The 18152-nt window shown below is 48.7% G+C and overlaps 1 protein-coding gene across 1 annotated transcript in view; it reads left to right on the top strand.

Moving 5' to 3' along the window:
- GRIK4 (glutamate ionotropic receptor kainate type subunit 4) overlaps positions 1 to 18152 on the top strand; it is a 350201-nt gene that overhangs the window by 51655 nt on the left and 280394 nt on the right. The gene's annotated exons all lie outside the window — the stretch shown is intronic.

Below are 18152 nucleotides of genomic sequence, written 5' to 3'. Positions count from 1 at the left end.
TATGCAAAACAGCTAGCACAGTGCCTGGTAATTAGTAGGAGGCCAATAAATAATAGTTATTATCAGTAGTCCTATTATAATTACTATTACTACAATTTTCTACTGCTGCCATAACAAATTACCACAGACTTCGTGGTTTAATCCAGATCAATTTATTAATTTACGGTCAGAAGTCCAGCGTGGGTCTTGAGGGGCTAAAACTAAGATGTCAGCAGGGCTGTGATCCTTTCTGGAGGCTCTAGGGGAGAATCCATGTCCTGCTCATTTTGGTTGCTGGCAGGATTCAATTCCTTGCAGTTATAAAATCGAGGTTCTTACTTTATTGCTGGCTGTCAGCTGAGGCTGTTCCCAGCTTCCAGAGTCTGCAGCATCCCTTTGCTCACGGCCCCCTTCTTCCATCCTCAAAGCTCAGGATCACGTCATTCTCAGATCACAGCTCCCTGACCTCAGCCACAAAAGGTTCTCTGATTTTAAGAACTCATGAGATTGTATTGAGCCTGCTGGGATAATCCAGGATAATCCCCCCATCTCAAGGTCTGTAACCTTAATGACCTCTGCAAAGTCCATTTTGCCATGGAAGAATCATGGCAGATTCCGGGGATTAAGACGTGGACATCTTTGGGGACCATTATTCTGTTCCTCTGTTTGGATGGCTCCCAAGATAGGAGCCTGAGCCTCTTGAAATCATTCTCATGAGCAGTGCTGTGTGCAGGGGACTGTGCTTGCCCTTGGAAACTGGCCCCAGCCCAACCCCTGATCTGATTGCCTGACTCCTGTTAAGGTCAATCTTTTGCATGAGAAGCAGACAAGCCCAGAGCCCTGAAGCCAATGCGTTCCCTCGATGAGTAGAGGGACCCCGACAGGACGGCCACATGACTGTGACTGAGACTGTGCCACAGGAGAGAGAGAGCTGGGAAGGGACTGTGTAACAGGAAGCACTTCATCACGTTGATTTAACATGTCAGGCCTCTACAGGAGTAACCTACAAGCAGAATGTTATCTGAAGCCATGTCACGTGGGCTCTGCTGGGCTTGGCTTGGAATGATGTGTTTATTTCCTGCCATGGCGCCTAGAAAGAATAATGTCCCCCCAGAGTCACAGCAAACTGTCTGTTACTCTGCTTGTCATCCTTCCAGAAAGGAACAGATCCTCTTGTGTTTTAGGAAGGCATATGATATAGGAAGGTATTGCTATGAGTAAGGAATTAGGAGACCTGGGCTTTAGGGCTGGTCCAACTTTGTTCCTCTGTCCCTTGGTCCTTATTTAACGCTGACAGCGCCCTGCAGCGGGCTGGGGTCTGTGGGAAATTCTGGAAACAGGTTATATTGTTGTTAATGTTCTAATGCGAAAAGGCAAAACTCAGACATGAAGGAGCTCCAGGAGAGCACAAAGCAGGGAAGCATTGAATGCCAACCGGCCAGCTCCAGAGTTAAGCAATGATTACTATGGTCCGGGCACCATGGGCACGTTGGCACTTTGGGCTTCTTTTTACCTTCTTGATATGTTGCCTGTTTCCATCTAATGAGCGGGTGGGGGAACATCACTTTCAAGGACCGTATCACAGGGGATGGAATGACATTCATGTGTACTGAGCACCTAATATATGCCCATCGCTGTCTATAAATTACATCATTTAATTTTTACAACGATCTTCAGAGGTAGGTTTGATAATGTCTGGTCTGTAGGTACAGAAACCGAGGCCTGGAGAGACTGAGGTCACCCATGCAGAACATGGAAGACCCTGGATTTTTTTTTTATATAAATTTGTTTTATTTACTTATTTTTGGCTGCATTGGGTCTTTGTTGCAGTGTGCGGGCTTCTCATTGTGGTGGCTTCTCTTGTTGTGGAGCACAGGCTCTAGGCGTGCGGGCTTCAGTAGTTGTGGCATGTGGGCTCAGTTGTTGTGGCTCATGGCTCTAGAGTGCAGTCTCAGTAGTCGTGGAGCATGGCCTTAGTTGCTCCGCGGCATGTGGGATCTTCCCAGACCAGGGCTCGAACCCGTGTCCCCTGCGTTGGCAGGCGGATTCTTAACCACTGCACCACCAGGGAAGCCCCAAGACCCTGGATTTGAACCCAGATTTCTTTGGCCCCAAGCCCGTGCTCTGTCCGCTACACTAGGCACTTCCCATCCTTAACCCCTACTGTGCTCCCCTTCGCGGAGCCCCTGGGAGGAGTGGGGAGAAGGTGGGTATGAACGAGTTCTACCCAAGACCCCTGGGACGCCTTGATTTCTTTAGAGAGCAGAAGGCAGACGCCGCACCTGAGCCCCACTCATTGCCCCCTGCCCTTGCCGGTTCCCTTTGCAGACATTTGACAGAGAAACTAACTTAAAATTGAACCACAAGAGTAGCGCTGAAGGCACCTTTAGGCTAAAAATAAGAGCAGAGGCTGTGCCGCTCAGGGGGGACGAATCTGCTCGCTGCCTGTATTTACAGCCACTTATTTATTAGATTCCAAATGGTGTTTAACCAGGAATCATATGGCAGTGATCTTTGATTACTTATGTGGCTAATGCCTCAACATATATTATTATTGCTATTTATTCTGCCCTGTTAAGTGTACTGGGTGCTTCTCTCCCAGGAAGGTGCCAAGGAGAGGGACCCAGAGAGTCCCTGCATTGTAAGATCAGCACAAAGCCCCAGGGGACTGAGAGAGAAGGGGGCTTGGCAGGTGGTCCTAAAGACCAGGTGACAGGCTCTGCTGGGAGTACTTTTAATTTTTATTATTATTATTTTTTGGCCGTGCCCCGCAGCATGCGGGATCTTAGTTCTCCAACCAGGGATCGAACCCACGCCCCATGCGGTGGAAGAGCGGAGTCTTAACCCCTGGACCACAGGGAAGCCCCAGGAGTATTTTTTTTTTAAAAAAGGAGCAGTCCTTTGGTATAGAGGGAGTGGGGATGGGAGTTGGAGAGGACACCCTAAAAAAAAGGGAAAGAAGAGTATAAAGTAAGAGTTGGGGCTTTGGGGGTCAGAAATATCTAGACTTATAATAATAGCAACATTTATTAAGTAATATTTGTTATGTGCCAGAGACCACGCTGTTCAAAGTCGTTGAATGCTGCCATCGTGTCTGTTTTACAGATGAGAAAGCTGAGGCTCAGAGAGTTAAATAAGTTACCCAGGGTCACACAGCTGGTGTGAGTCCGGAGCCGGCATCAAAACCTCTGGCAGCTATATGCCCATGATACTGTCCTGCCTCCTTCAAAACCAGTATCCTCTCCTCTTGCATAAGCTTCACTTTTTGAGTAAAGAGCCCAGGAAAAGAATGGAAAACTTGTCCTTGAGGCCTGGGAAGCATGTGGAGACTGGAGTTCTCGGCTTCCTTTGTGCTTTCTGAGCTGCCAGCAGTCCCCAGGGCATGCTCCACCCAGAGCCACCTGGGACACACCTGGAGCAGGCCACTGGGTGGGGCCGGGAATGAGGGTTTCAGGATGTTGAGTAAAGGTTTCTCGGGACGATGGGACCTCCCTGCCCAAGCCCCAGAGTGGGGCAGCCAGGGCGTCTGAAGGTGGAGGCGGTAGAGGCCTGGGCACTTCTGGGCCCTGGTGCCCAAGGATGGGAAGCCGTGTCCCAGCACAGGAGAACCTGTCCCACCACAGCCCCTCGGAGCCCCTGGGTGCTCTCCCTTTCACCTCTCACTTCCTCCCTCTTGCCCAGCTCGTCCTTCTAGAAGGAACCTCAAGCTCCTTTCCAGGGCATCTGAAGCCTTTGCAGGCAGGCTGCAGACCATCTAGACAGCCCCATCATCATCACGTCCCCATTCCCATCCCTGCCCTGTAAATGCTCACCAGTGGGCATCCTGCCCTCCAGACACACTGGAGTCCCCGGAACACCCCTGCCTCTCCAATCTCTGCACCTTTGCTCCATCCGCCTGGAATACTGCTCACCTTGCCTGCCCTGCAGAATTTTCTTCGTCATTCAAGGCCTCGCTGTTCCTCTAAGAAAACTTCCCTGACTGTCCCCTCCTTCCCCACTCACAGGGCTCTCTGCCCTTTCCCGCTCCCACAGCACGGTGTGGGCAGCCGGCTCCACCTCAACCCTCAGCCCATGTGACATAGTGACGAGTGTTTGTTCAGGCGCTGGTTTCTCTGGGGGCCAAGACCACGTCTTACTACCTGTCACTCCCCCAGCCTTGCTCATAGCAGGTTTTCAGTAAACATTGGTGGGATGAATGAATGAATGAATGACTCAGTTCTTACCTTGGGCTACCATGGTGAAGGTGTTTGTTCCCCTCAGGACTATAAACCCAATGGCTTTGAAAATGGGGCCCCTGGGGCAGGAAACAGGGACTACAGGAGCTAGGTTACACATACAGAAATAGAACGGCAAGGGGCCTGGAACATTCTGGCGGGGGAAGGAGGGAGATGTTAGCTGGCTGTGTGTCTCAGAGTTTAGAAAGGAGGAGAAAGAGACGCAGGCCGGGTGCAAAAAGTAAACTTCCAGAACGTCCTCCCAGCGCCCCTCTCCTCCCTGTAACATGACGTACAGCCTCTGGCCTTTTCAGTTCTAGCAGACACACTGTTGGAGCATCTTACCTTTAGAAGGAGGATTGCGTGCTCGGGCCAGCATCACAGGGACCCCCTGCCCGAAGTGGATCTGATGCCCGACTCCCACCCGGGGAGGCACTGCCCCACGGTGGGGTGGGCCGGCCTCGCACCCTTTCACCCCCATCCCTCCGAGCCCTTCCCTTCATCTCTGCAGACGCAACCAGCAGCCGCCTGGGGTTTGGCCACATGCCAGGGTGTCTGAGGAGAGGCTCCTCAGACAGCCGCAAGAAGGGACGCGGTTAGGTGGTGGAAGATAGAGAGGGATTGGGGGCAGAAGCCAGCACGGGCAGGAACCGGGACCGGAGAAGCTCAGGGCTCGGGAGGGAAGCCCAGGAGGAGAATGAGCCCCAGGCTTCGCGAGCTGTTGAATGTTAAGGGGTCACGTCACCCCTCTGGGCCCCCGTTTCTCCAGCTGTGGTCCTCCGGACCCTGTCTAGCCCGGGATTCTGTGTTTCCCGGCAGTTCCTCTCTCTGGAGGCTGCAACAGATGCATTTGCGCGTCCTCCTGTCCTTCTCCTCCGTTGTTTTCTCTTCCCTTGCTCTCTTCCCTCTGCCCCCCTAAGTATTTACTGTCCACCTGGGTTTAGATTATACCCTGATTAAGTGCCATTTAGCTGTTGGCTGCCTGTTCACTCAGTTTTATAGACACATTCAGAGAGGCACAGGGGCCAAGGCCTGATTTTGAAGAGGGAGGGTAATGAGAACAGGGCAGTGGCGGCCCACTTAGATTGGATTTTAATAAAGTTTCCAGCTAACCTAAATCATCTGCATCACAGGTGGCCCAGCCACCACTGAGTGGAAAGGGTCAGCCCCCCCACCCCTGCCTGCCCAGGCTGGGGCGGGCCAGAAGGCGCAGAATTGGGGCTGTGGGCTGTGGAGGTGGCAGGCTGCTGGAGAGCAAGTACCCTTCTCCAGCAGAGGACCCTCCTGACAGCAAGAGTCGGGCGGCTGGGAAGCGTGCTCAAGGTAAAGGCTGTCCGAGGGGAGACAGAATGCCTGCTCTTTCTGCAGCTGTTAATTAGTTGCAGATGATGAGATAATTCATAAAAATTAACAGTGATTTCCTTCATTGTGTTAATATGACCCGGCAATAAAACTGCTGTTAAGGAGGACTTTTCTCAGCATCCAGGAGCAGGATGTCAAGGAAAAAGGAGCCCTCCGTGGGGTGGAGGGAGGGAAAAAAAGGAAAACAGAACTGGTGAGAGAATGACAAGGGGAATGATTTCCAAGCTTTGGCTGGAATCATCTGAATAAAGTCAAATTGAAATGCAAATCCTGTGCCTCTCAGCGCCCTGGCTGGGAAGAAATGCAGTTGGTGGTGTCACCTTGGCGGTTGATGGGTAGCCAGACGGGCAGGCGGGGAGAGCCTCCCCAGCTGCTCAGGGGAAGGGAAGTGGCCTCAGCCTCTGCCCCCATCGGGGAGTTGGCCTGGGCCCTCAGGGGAATTCTCCAGAGAAGGGACACACTTACTTATGAGGCCTTTGAAGCCCAGCATGGTCTGGCCTTGATCCCTCCGTCTGCATCTCTTAGAGCTCGTCTCTCTCACCCAGCTCTGCCCACACTGGCCTAATGTCAGTTTCCTGAACGTGCCCAGAGCCTTCCTGTCTTAGGGCCTCACACATACTTTGTCTAGACCATAATTTGACATCCTCGCCCCCTTTTTTTCATCCCGGGCTAAAGTATCATTTCTGCAGATAAGGCTTCTTGGACCTGTACTTCTAGTGCCCGACGCAGCTTCCACATTGCATATGTGGAGTGAGGGATGGATGGATAAAGAGTCTTTTCCCTCCTTAAACCCTTCCCCAGTCACCTATAACCTCCAGGTTCAAACTCAGTTGCATATAGTGCCTGTATGCATTTGCTAGGGCTTCCATGCTAAAATACTGTGTGGCTTAAACAACAGAACTTAATTTTCTCACAGTTCCGGAGGCTGGAAGTCCAACATCAGGCTGCTGGTGGGTTTGGTTTCTCCTGAGCCCTCTCTCCTTGGCTTGCAGACGGCTGCCTTCTCACCGTTTCCTCATGTGGTCTTTTCTCTGTGCACATGCCCTTCTGGTGTTCTCTCTGTGTGTCCACATTTCCTTTTCTTGTAAGGACACTGGTCAGATTGGATTAAGACCCGCCCTAATGACTTCATTGTAACTCAGTCACCTCTTTAAAGGATATTATCTCCAAATATAGTCACAATCTGAGGTACAGGGGGCTTAGGTTTCAACATATGAATTTTAGGGAAACCTAGTTCGGTCCATAACAGCACCCCACGTGATCTAGCCCCTGCCCGTCTCACCAGTCACATCTCCACCTACCCTCCCGACTCTGCTCTGCTGGATTCCCTGAACATGTCATACTTTACCTGTCACCATACCCAGAAGGACTTTGTCCATGCAACTGCCTGATGAATCCCTACTCATTCTCTAAAACCCAGTTTAAATGTCCTGTTCCCCGTGAAGTGTTGCCGGGCACTGTTTCCCCCTCCCTCTTACTGTTCACACTCTCTTGGGTCATTATGTCTTAGGAACACCTTTATCATAGCAGGTTTGCTTATGGGTCTTTCCTGAACTTGCTGTGCTCTTCTGAGAGCTTTGATCACTATAGAGTGGGCACTCTAAATTGTTGAGGGTACAAATGAATGCTCAAAAAATTTTTTGAAAACTCAGTGGGATGGTGAGAAGTAAACAGATCTTTTTGAAGTTGAATTGATCAGTCTTGGTAGTAAATTGGATGTGGAGGATGAAGGAAGGTTAGAATGACCAGGTTTCTGGCTTGACCAGCTAGGTAGCCAGAGGTGTCATTTATTTTATTTTATTTTATTATTTATTTATTTATTTTTTTGCAGTACGTGGGCCTCTCACTGTTGTGGCCTCTCCCGTTACGGAGCACAGGCTCCGGACGCGCAGGCTCAGTGGCCATGGCTCACGGGCCCAGCCGCTCCGCGGCACGTGGGATCTTCCCGGACCGGGGCACGAACCCGTGTCCCCTGCATCGGCAGGTGGACTCTCAACCACTGCGCCACCAGGGAAGCCCATAGAGGTGTAATTTATTAAAAAGGGGAAGAATGGAAGAGGAGCAGCCTTGGGTTTGGGGTTGGGGGAAGGAGAGGTTAGGAACTGTGAGATATCCAAGTCGAGATGTCAGGTAGTCAAATGGTTATAAGACAGTAGACCTCAGAAGAGAGGTCTTGGATGGATAGATAAAGAGGGGAGTCACTGGCATGTAAGTGGGATCCTGAGCCACGAGATCAGGCAGCCTTCTAGGGAGAGAACAGTGTGGAGAGTCTAGGACTGAGCAACCTAAAATGTTTACTCAAAGACATTACTCAAGAAAGACACCATTTGGCAAAGTAGACATAGTCTAGTGAATCCACAGTAAACGGCAAGACTGAAGTATCTACAAGACTTAACCAGCCAAAATATTCTAATTGGCAAGTAAGAATGGAAAACTGAACTTTATGTGTGGGGGGCATATTGGCCAATGATGATAGACTAGCTATAGAAAAATAGGGAATGTTTTTGAAAGATCAGCATGTCTCTTGGTAGACTGGCTGACACCGTGTCAGTCCAATGTGACCTCACACTCCATCCTAGATAAAGCAAACACTAGCCCTGGAGTGTCCAGTTGCCAGGCTAGGAAAAGTTTTTCCTAGTGATGTGTTAGAAGGTTCTCAAGGGATAAATCATGAACACAGACTTGCAAATAAGTGCAAAACTTTTCCAGACCATTAACACTTTCTGGTAAGCCTTTTTTTTCTTTTTTCTTTTTTTTTTCTGGGAGAAAGCAGAATGCAACAAATAGAATATACATTTGATTTAATTGATGACTGATGGATTCATTCTCTCATTCATACTCAATCTTAAGAAGAAAATGAAGGATAGCATTTGATTCCTGACCTCCAAGGGCTTGTGGAGACAATACTAACACATATGAAAAATTGAATGACAGTGTAAGACAACTTAATAACTGAAGTAAGGCAAAACATATTTAAGTGCCCAATGAAAGGTGCAGATAGTATATGGTATAGGAGCCTAGTAAAGGGAGAACTCACTTTCTCTGTACCAAAGTCATCAAGGGAAGCTTTTCTGTGCTCATCTGATCCAATTGCCTACCTTGGGGAAGTGAATGAAGGGTGCTTTTTAGGGTGTACAGGAAGTCAGATGGAGTGAAATGGAATCTCTGAGCCTGTACTTCTGTGGACGATGACATTTAGATCTGCTGCCATCTATTGGTGAGTGTGGAAAGGAGCCAGGAGCACGGTCCGCAGGTGGCAAAAACAAAAGGTGCCAAGAAGAACAGGTGTTGGCACCCACCTCTCTGAGACGAGTAAGTTTTGGTTTAGTCCTTTGTCATTAAAATTATGGTCCTCAGACCAGCAGCATTGAAATCACCTGGGAGTATGTTAAAATGCCGCATCTCAGGCCCTATCCCAGACCTATAAAATCAGTAGCTACAATTTAGCCAACCACCCAGGTGATTCTCCTGTTCATTAAAGTTTGAGAAACACTAATCTAGCGCTGCTGATTTAAGAACCTTCTGGGGCTTCCTTGGTGGCGCAGTGGTTAAGAATCCGCCTGCCAATGTAGGGGACATGGGTTCGAGCCCTGGCCCGGGGAAGATCCTACATGCCGCGGAGCCACTGAGCCCGTGCGCCACAACCACTGAGCCTGCGCTCTAGAGCCCGTGCTCCACAATAAGAGAAGCCACCGCAATGAGAAGCCCGCGCACCGCAACGGAGAGTAGCCCCTGCTCGCCCCAACTAGAGAAAGCCCGCGCCCAGCAACAAAGACCCAACTCAGCCAAAAATAAATAAATAAAATAAATAAATTTATAAATAATAAATCAAAATTTTTTTAAAAAAGTAAAAGAAGCTTCTGGGCCACTTCCTGGGCCCTCCTCCCTGGAGATTCCAACTGGTGGGGCTGGGTTGAGACCTGGAAATTCATATTTTTAACAGGTACCCTCAGATGATGACTTTCCTGCCATCAGGGCAGTTCTGAAAGCTCAACTCCAGCTGTGGCCCATGTCCCTGGGTCAGGCCAGCTATTCACCATGCATACACCTGGATGAAGGCACTCTTCTTGCCATTAAAATCATTCTTTTCAAGACCACCAACCAAATGGCGTTTTCTTGGCCTTCATCCTCTCAACCTCCTTTATCTGTGCAGCAGTTATAGTTTTGATGACCTCTTCCTTTTCGAAGCTTTCTCTTGACCTTCGTTTCCATTAGTCTTCCCCATTCTTCTACTCCTAACTACTTCTTCATCTCTTTTTCTGATTCTTCTTCCCTGAGCCCTTTCCTCTTCCCTCACCCTTTCTGGGCTGTCTTGTCCACTCTGTGGCTGTGACTACCATCTCGATGTGAACAACTTCCACATCAGCTGTATGTGGGAGGTCCCCCATGTGTGATAGAACCATTCAGGCTGAGGGTCAGCAATGCTACCCTCAGAGGCAGCAAGTGTGTGGGCTTTAGAGCCAAACAGTCTTGGACTTGAATCCTGCTGTGCACTTGTCAGCTGATGGGTCTTGAGTAAATTAATTTGCTTTCGAGTCTGTTTACCTCTAAAGTGAGATGAATAATATCTACTTCAGAGGAGCATTTTTGAGACCAGTTGAGACAATGTATATAAAATAAATGACACATAAGAAATGCTTCATAAATGTTAGGTTTCTTTTTAAAAAATTCGTCTTGATAGGCACCTCCATCGAACTGAATTCCTTGTACCCATGGTGCATTTTTTTCAGCTCTGTGTCTTTGCTCATAATCTTCCCTCCCCTTGGATCATTTCCGGTTTTGCTGTCTTTCAAGGTTAAACTCTGTTGCCACCTTGGTCCTGAAGTCTATGATCAACTCAATACCAAATGAGCTTTTGCACAAATTTCTGTATTTCTGTTACTCTTATGGTACTTAAATCACTTATACCTGGTACTATAATTATTTAGGCATATGACATCTTCCTTGCAAGACTAAACGCTCTGTTCAGGCTGGGCTTCTGACCTTATAGTAGTTTTATTTCCCCAAAGACCTGCACAGTGCCTGTCCTTTTCATGCCAGGGAAGCTCAGATGTCCTACTGGTAGTGGATAGGCTGCATCACCTTTACCTGTGAAAGCCACCACATTACTCTCCATTACATATGCTAATAGAAGAGAGCAGCAATGTGGAGAATCAAAATAACCAACTGTCCCAACATTAATTAGTGCTCTTGGCTTTGGAAGGCATTGTGATGTTTCTGCTTCCGATCTACCTTGTTGATTATGTTTCATCAGGCACACATCAAAATGACTCTGCATTCCATGTGCATACACCATCTGGGAAACTGAAGGGATGATCCGAAAGTGCACTGAGCGGTGGGAGAAGCTCATTTAGGATTTCAGTTATCCAGGGATAATCCGCAAAGTGAATAATCAACCCCAACGTAACTGAGAGATGGCTATTCTATTATTATTTCTCTCAGCTTTCTCTGGTCAAACCCCTTTATAACAATATGGGCATTGGTCAAGGGCACGCTAATCACTTATTGACATAGAATACTTCTGGTGATGGAGCAGAAGCTCTGTGTTTTGAATTGATGCCCGCCTATTATAATAATGATGCCTTACATTTGTATAATGATTTATAAAGAGCTTTCATGTATGTTATTTAATTTTATCTTCTTGATGCCCTGAAGTACATAGAGTAGGTCTCATTTTCCTATTTGCCCGATGTGGAAACCAAGGCTCAGAAAAATTAAATGACTTCCCCAGGCTCTCTTAGTTAGATATAGGCAGAGCCAGGGACCACAGCCTTTGTCTTTTTACTCTTGGGTCCCAGTGCTTTTCCCACTTTATCATGCTCCTTTAAGGAACCTCCAGTTCTTCAAGATGTTTATTATGATTCACTTGGAAGATTTCCAGGTGATTCTTTTTATAGTTTCCAATTTTCTGGTTAAATTCTTTATTTTAATCTATTCTGTAAATTTTCTTTCTGTTTTTTGAACAAACATATCACATTTAGAGTCCTTTTCTTGGAACTCTGATATCTAGATCACCTGTGGGTCTGTTTCTGTTTTTTTCGCCCCTCTCGGATTTTGGTCATATGGTTCTAACTCTCGGTATACCTAATAATTTTTTTTTATTGAATGCTAGACGTTGTATAGGCTGTAAGATGCTCTGATCTTCAAGAGAGGCTTTACTCTTTGCTAGACAGAGTGCAACCAGTGATCTTAATCCAACTAAAGACTGAATCGAGTCCATGTGAGGTTGTGTTTTGATAATGTTCAGTGTGATTTGCCCCTCTTCCAGGGCATAGCCAGCGTTAATTGAGAGCCTGGTGTGTTCACCGGGTCCCTTCCTTGCTAGGTCCTGGATTCTAGTCTTGTCTTTTCAGTACCTTAAGACTGCAGAAAAACTCTCTGCTTCATGGAGGCATTCTGCTTAATTTATGTTTGTTTGGCCTTCTGTTACATTCGGCTTCAGAATTTTGTAAATGACCTCAGGGGAAAACTGGCCATGCGTTTGAGGCCCCTCATGCCCTAATTTTCTCTTTCCAGTCCTAATACTGCCAGAAGCTCTGCTGACTTCTTTGTACCCTAGCAGCAGCCCTGTGCCTGTGTAAAGCCTACATGCTCAGCCTCTTGTCCTGCACCCAGAAATGGCAGATTCTCCCAGGTTAGAAGCTACTGTGCAACATGAGTTCGCATCTCCTCACTTTCCCCTCTCTGTAATTTTATCCTCTCTAACCCTCTTGCTCCAGCAGGTCTATGAGGCCTTAAAACAGATGAACATTGTATTTTATCTGGCATTTCTAATTGTTCTCAGTGGAAGTGTTTATTGATCTGCCTCAAACTATCCCCTCCTAACTGGAGGTGGAAATCCGATGTTTATTATCAACACAAAAATGCCACAGCTCATGTGGGCAGTTCTTAGCTGGGGGTCTTGGGAGGTGGCCTAGCTAACTGGGGGTGAACCTTCCCCAAGGCATTTACTAGAGTTTCTGGGCTGCCCAGCCAGGAAGAAGACAGGGAAATGGATGGGTTGTAACTCTGTGGCCCAGGAGGAAGGCATTCATTAGGCTGAGGAATGAGCGTTCGGCAAGCTCAGGAGGCCTCGATACTCCATCAGGTTTCTAATGATTTTGTCAGTGTTAATCCCCCAGGTGAGCAGCAGCATTTTGATATCAGCAAACAGCTTGTGTTTCAGCCCGAATCACCTAATATGGAGTCCTGCGTGAAAGCTGAAAAAAATTCATCATATTTTAATGGGGTTGACAGAGGCTAGTCAGGATAACGAACGCTGAAAATAGGGAGACGGGGCTCAGAGTGAGAGTGGGTTGGAGAAGCATTGGACACGGGACTGGTCTGCATGTGTTCCAAACTGGAGTGTGCTTATGTGTGTGGGTATGAAAGGAAGAGAGACATTGTATGCACAGTGCTTCAGGGGTAATCCCTTCCATCACAGAACCCTTTCTGAGTACCCAGTCTGGACCAGGTCCTGCGAATACAGAGATAAAGAAGACCAAAGTCCTACCCTTCAGGACCTCACAGTCTGGTGGTGAAGGTTGCCAAGTGGCCAGATGATGAATAACTGTAGTACTAAGCACTCGATGTAGGAATGTCCCTGCTGCATTGGAGCACAGAATAGGGACAGGGCTTGGGGATGGGGGGCCAGGTAGGCTTGAGCTGATCTCTCAAGTGAGCCCATTGGGTGCGGTGGAGGGCATTCTAGGCAGAAGCAATAGGTTGAGGAAATGTGCTGCTACAATATTGCGATAACACGCACGTGATCCTACAGAAACTGGGGGTTTCCGTTGCCTCTGCCACTGCCCTGGCCAGGTCTTCAATGACCTCTTGCCTGGCGAGAGCCTTCCGCCTACCTCCTGACTCTCACTTCCTGAGTCTATCCTACACGTTGAACCCATGTTTTTCCCCTAATATTCGGACCTGGCCATTGTTGTTCACCACTCAAAAACTTCTTAGGGTTTCTCTTATTTATAAAATAAAGTACAAAATCCTTGGGTTGCATTCAGCCCTCCTATGATCTGACTGTAACCTACTGCCCTTTCACCATCTTCAGCACCTTCCCCAACCCTATCCTGGGGCCCTGTTCTCTGGTTTTCCTGGACTACGATTCCTGTAGACAACCAGTGTTTTCCTGCCCCCATGGCTTTGTCCATGGTGTTCCTTATGCCTGAAATGCCCTTCCCTGCCATCTATGCCTGATGAAATTCTACCCTTTACTCAAGACCCTTGTCACATGTCACCTCCTCTCTGAAAGCTTTCCTGATCCTCTCTGTCAGAATGATTCATTTCTCCTCTGAGTTACCTAATAGTTTACCCCTCTGTTAAAATAAATCACGTTCTGCCTATCTTAGAGCTTTTGTGTCTCTATGTGTTGGTGGCTGCCCCCCACCCAGGGCAATCTCCTTGAAGGCAGAGAGAAGGCCTTATTCATCTTGTGGTCTCCATCACACCTCACGGTGCTCTATAAATATTTATTGATTGAATGAATACATGAGTATTGAATGGACTTTCCATGTGTTTTGTTCTAGTTGTCTCTTATTGTAATTAAGTTCTTTTTATAGTCAATTTCAGGCAAAAAGCAAGATAAATTTTATGTGAGGTTTTGTTGGGTCTTCATTGCTGTGCACAGGTTTTCTCTAGTTGTGGCGAGCGGGGGCTACTCCTCGTTGTGGTGCATGAGCTTCTCATTGCAGTGGCTTCTCTCTGTTGTGGAGCACAGGCCCTAGGCGCGCGGGCTTCAGTAGTTGTGGCTCGCGGGCTCAGTAGTTGTGGCTCGTGGGCTGTAGAGCGCAGGCTCAGTAGTTGTGGCGCACGGGCTTAGTTGCTCCGTGGCATGTGGGATCTTCCCAAACCAGGGCTCAAACCCGTGTCCCCTGCATTGGCAGACAGATTCTTATCCACTGCGCCACCAGGGAAGCCCATGCACCTGTCTCTTTATTTCGGAAATGAAGTTGAGCACGAGCAGGGGACGGCCAGGCAGCCAGCGCCAGGGCCCTACCTGTCAGGAATTGGACGCCTGGAAACAGCAGTTCAGTGTGGAAGGTCAGAACACCTCCCGAGCGGCCCAGATGGGTCCCAAAGGGGCCATTTCTCCCAAACGGGGACAACAGTCCTGGGACCTCTGGCTTTCATTTCCTGATGACTCTGCACCAACAAGCCAGGTGTCTTGGCCCCCACCCTCCCCACCAGCCAAGGCCCAGATTTAACTTTCTCTTATTTTAGTTTCAGGCCATTTTTTCTTTTAATGGTGTCCCAAGCTGCCTGAAATAATTCTTGCCCTTCTTTTATGTGGCTCTGTCTCCCATATTTATGGGAAGTTATCATGTCCTCCTAGGCCCTGGTTCTCTGGGTCCCACATATTATGTTCCTTTAACCTCCCTTTATAGGTCAAGCCTTCTCATTCCTTTAATCATTTTTATTACCTTTCTTGGTATTCAGTCTCCCTTCTTGGCTTCTTTTAAGAGCAAGAAGGCCCGAACTTCAGAATGTGTTCCAAGAATGGCCTCAACAGTCAGGGACCCCGTTTTGGGGACTCTTGGCCCCTGCCTGCCATGAAGCCCTTGTGTGTGTCTTATTTTACCTTGGCCCCCCTGCTCCCAAATCATGTACCCTAAACTTCGCCTTCCCCTGGAATGGGCGTATTCTTACCATGGTCCAGTCCTCAGACCTGAGGTGGGGGTGAGGCATCTAGGAAGGTTTAGGGTAGAAGGAGGGAACCAGCAGGTACCAAGAGCCAATGATGTACAGGCACCTTGCAAGACTCTTCACCCATAAATTATCTCCGCGAAGTCTCACATAATCATCTGAGATGTATATTATTGCCCCCTTTTCCCAGTTAAGGACTGAGGCTCAAACTTGTGCAATAACTTTCCCGTGAGCGCGTGGCTAATAAATGGCGCATCTAGGATTGAACGCAGGCTGTGAGATGACCCCCAGAAGTCTTTTCTTTCCACTCTCTGCAGCCTCCTTTAGAGAAAGTAGGAAGAGAGGGTCTTGCAGAGGGAGCTTTGGAACCCAGAGCAGCATTAAGGTGAGGACTCTGTTTCCTTTGTCCTTAGTGAGCCCAGATCCTGGGGACCAGTGGCTTTCTTCTGGCATGTCCTGAAAGAAAAACAAAAAGAAAACACCCCACCTGCTTGGGTCCAAATGCCTCTCCCTTTATCCTGAATGCAGGTTATTTCCTGCCTCTTGTGCAGTGGGACCCATATGTCCCCAGATACCCTGCCACTGGCCTGGAGGGGCATATTGGGGTTACCGTTACTCCTCACTCCTGAGCTGGATGGAGAGCATTCTGTAGCCTAGAGCTTGGGGATTTTCCCCACTGGTTGATGCTGTACCCAGCCCTTTTCTGATCCCATTGGGCTGCTGTGAGGGTACCCTCCTGTGATGCCTATGCATTGGATTGGGCTGAGCATGGCCCCACTGTGGGTGGCTCTCATCCCATTCCTCTCCGAACCCAGCCAAGCAGCAGGGGGAGGACATGATAGCCCCACATGGCAAACTAACCAAGTTTCAGTGGTACCGGGGATGATGGTTGCTTTCCCTGCCACTCAGTGGAGAGCCAGGAAAGGGTCTACCGCTGTGCTGTTGACACCCTTTCCACCCCCGTCTCCTGCCCGCTGTGTAAGAGTAAACAAGAGCAATGTCCCATCAGAAAATATAAAGGAAAGGCTTGGCTCTCCCATACTGGAGGTAACCAATGCCTGTGACGACCTGGGGGGAGGCCAGAAAAAAGCTGGTTCAGCCCCTTTCTTTGGAGCACACTGAGTTCTAGGGAAGACTTCTGAGGCTTTGCTTCTCTGAATCAGCCCCACGGAGGCACATTTACTCATTTCAGAACCCAACTGTGGTTGCTGTGCTGGTCTCTGTGCTGGGTACTGGGAAGACCGATGAAGAAGACAGGGGACTTGTTTTCAAGGAGTGAGCGATCTAATGGGGAAGACGACACATAACAGATCATTCAACTGAGGGCGGCGGTTGCAGGGATGGACATTTGTACTACGGCACTGGAAGCAAGGCACCCACCAGCCTAGCACAGGGGTGGCAGCGGCAGGAATGGCTTTTAAGGGTGACGTCCCCTGAACTGGGTTTAAAGGAAGAGTGAAAGTGGGCCAGATGAAGAAGGATATGCCAAAGAGAAATTGTAAGGAGGGCAGATAGGGAGCGGGGGAGATGAGCCTGGAGAGGAATCCTGGGACAAATCGTGGAGACCCTGTGTGCCAGAGAAGGAAACTTCAACTTTGGGAGGAACAGCAAACTATTAAGAAGGGTTTTAAGTAAGGAGAGCGCCTTGGCAACTTACCTCTTAGATGAATCATCCCAGCAGTGAGATGGAGAGCATTTGTTGGGGGGGGGGGGTAAAACTTTAAAAGGAGAGACCAGTTAAGAGACTGTTGCAGTAGTCTGTCCATCTGTTCATCCATCCGTCCATCAGTCTATCCGTCCATCCTTTTCATAAATATTTACTGAGTACCTAGTATGTATCTGGTACTTGGCGAGTGTGTGTATATAGAGGTGGATAAGAAAGACAGAGCCCTGGCCTCTGAAGCTGACGTAGGAGAGGCGAGGAGGCCCGGACCTCTCCTGTAGAGCAGATAGAAGACAGAAGATGAAGTAAAGAATTATTTCAGAGGCCAATTTAGTAGGATTGGGTTATTGATCAAATGGGGTGGGCAGGGAACATGAAGACGGAGGCAAGAATGTCCCCTGATTTCTGCTCGGGATGACTGCAGCGGCTGAGTCAGGAGGAGGTCTTCCATTAGCATCCTTAGCCCCCCAGTTATGCATTAACCCAAGAAAAGCAGTGCTCTTGCCATGCAGACTCAGCTCTAAGACAAGTTCACTAGCACCGTTTCCCCTTTCAGCCTGACTGCCTTTCATTCTCTCCTGTAAAAATCCTGGAACTGCCACTGGGAGACTGGGAGACTGACATCCCCCAGGGGCAGAGGGTGAGAGGGAGATGTCGGGGGGCTGCAGGTGCCCAGGACCTTCGGTAAACAGCTGGATACAAAGCTCTGAAGTATGAGAGGTGGGGTCTGGACTGGAAGCGTAGCTTTGGCGTTGTCAGCAAAGGAAACTGTGAGAGCAGACACAATAATTGCCGGAAGAACGGTGCTGTGAAAAGAACAGTGGACTAAACGTCAAGGTGCTCTGGCTGGGGGCTCAGATTTGCCATTCACTTGCAGTGTATCCCAAGGCCAGCTCTTCCCCCTTGGACTGCCTCGGAGGCCCTGATCTGTGAAATGAGATGATCAGACCAGATCAGTGGTCTTCAAACTTATTTTTAGTGGTTACAGTACATCTTTTGTTCACACACAGAATCACAACAGGTAAAAAAACCTGAGCTGCCGGGGTCAAAGCAGGAGGTCGGGGTCTTGGAGACTGGCTTCCCTTCTCACCCCAGCTCCCAACTCCCAGCCGTGGTCTCTGAGGGTGTTCTGGGGAACACAGTTTGAGAATCAGAAATCTGTGTGATTTCTGAGGTCCCTTCCCTCCAACGCCAGCTTTCTGGAAACTGATTCATAGCCTGCTTGGGTGCAAGAGGGAGAGACTGTGCCTTAGGCCTTTGGGAGGTTGCAGTAGGGCCAGTGGGAGATGGGGGAGGAAAAGGCA

The sequence above is a fragment of the Aethalodelphis obliquidens genome, unplaced genomic scaffold, assembly GCF_003676395.1.
Source record: "Aethalodelphis obliquidens isolate GAN/ISIS:26980383/991018 unplaced genomic scaffold, ASM367639v1 scaffold46, whole genome shotgun sequence".
NCBI lineage: Eukaryota > Metazoa > Chordata > Mammalia > Artiodactyla > Delphinidae > Aethalodelphis > Aethalodelphis obliquidens.
Note: the sequence above shows the minus strand (reverse complement) of the source record. Positions and strands in the feature narration are given on the sequence as shown.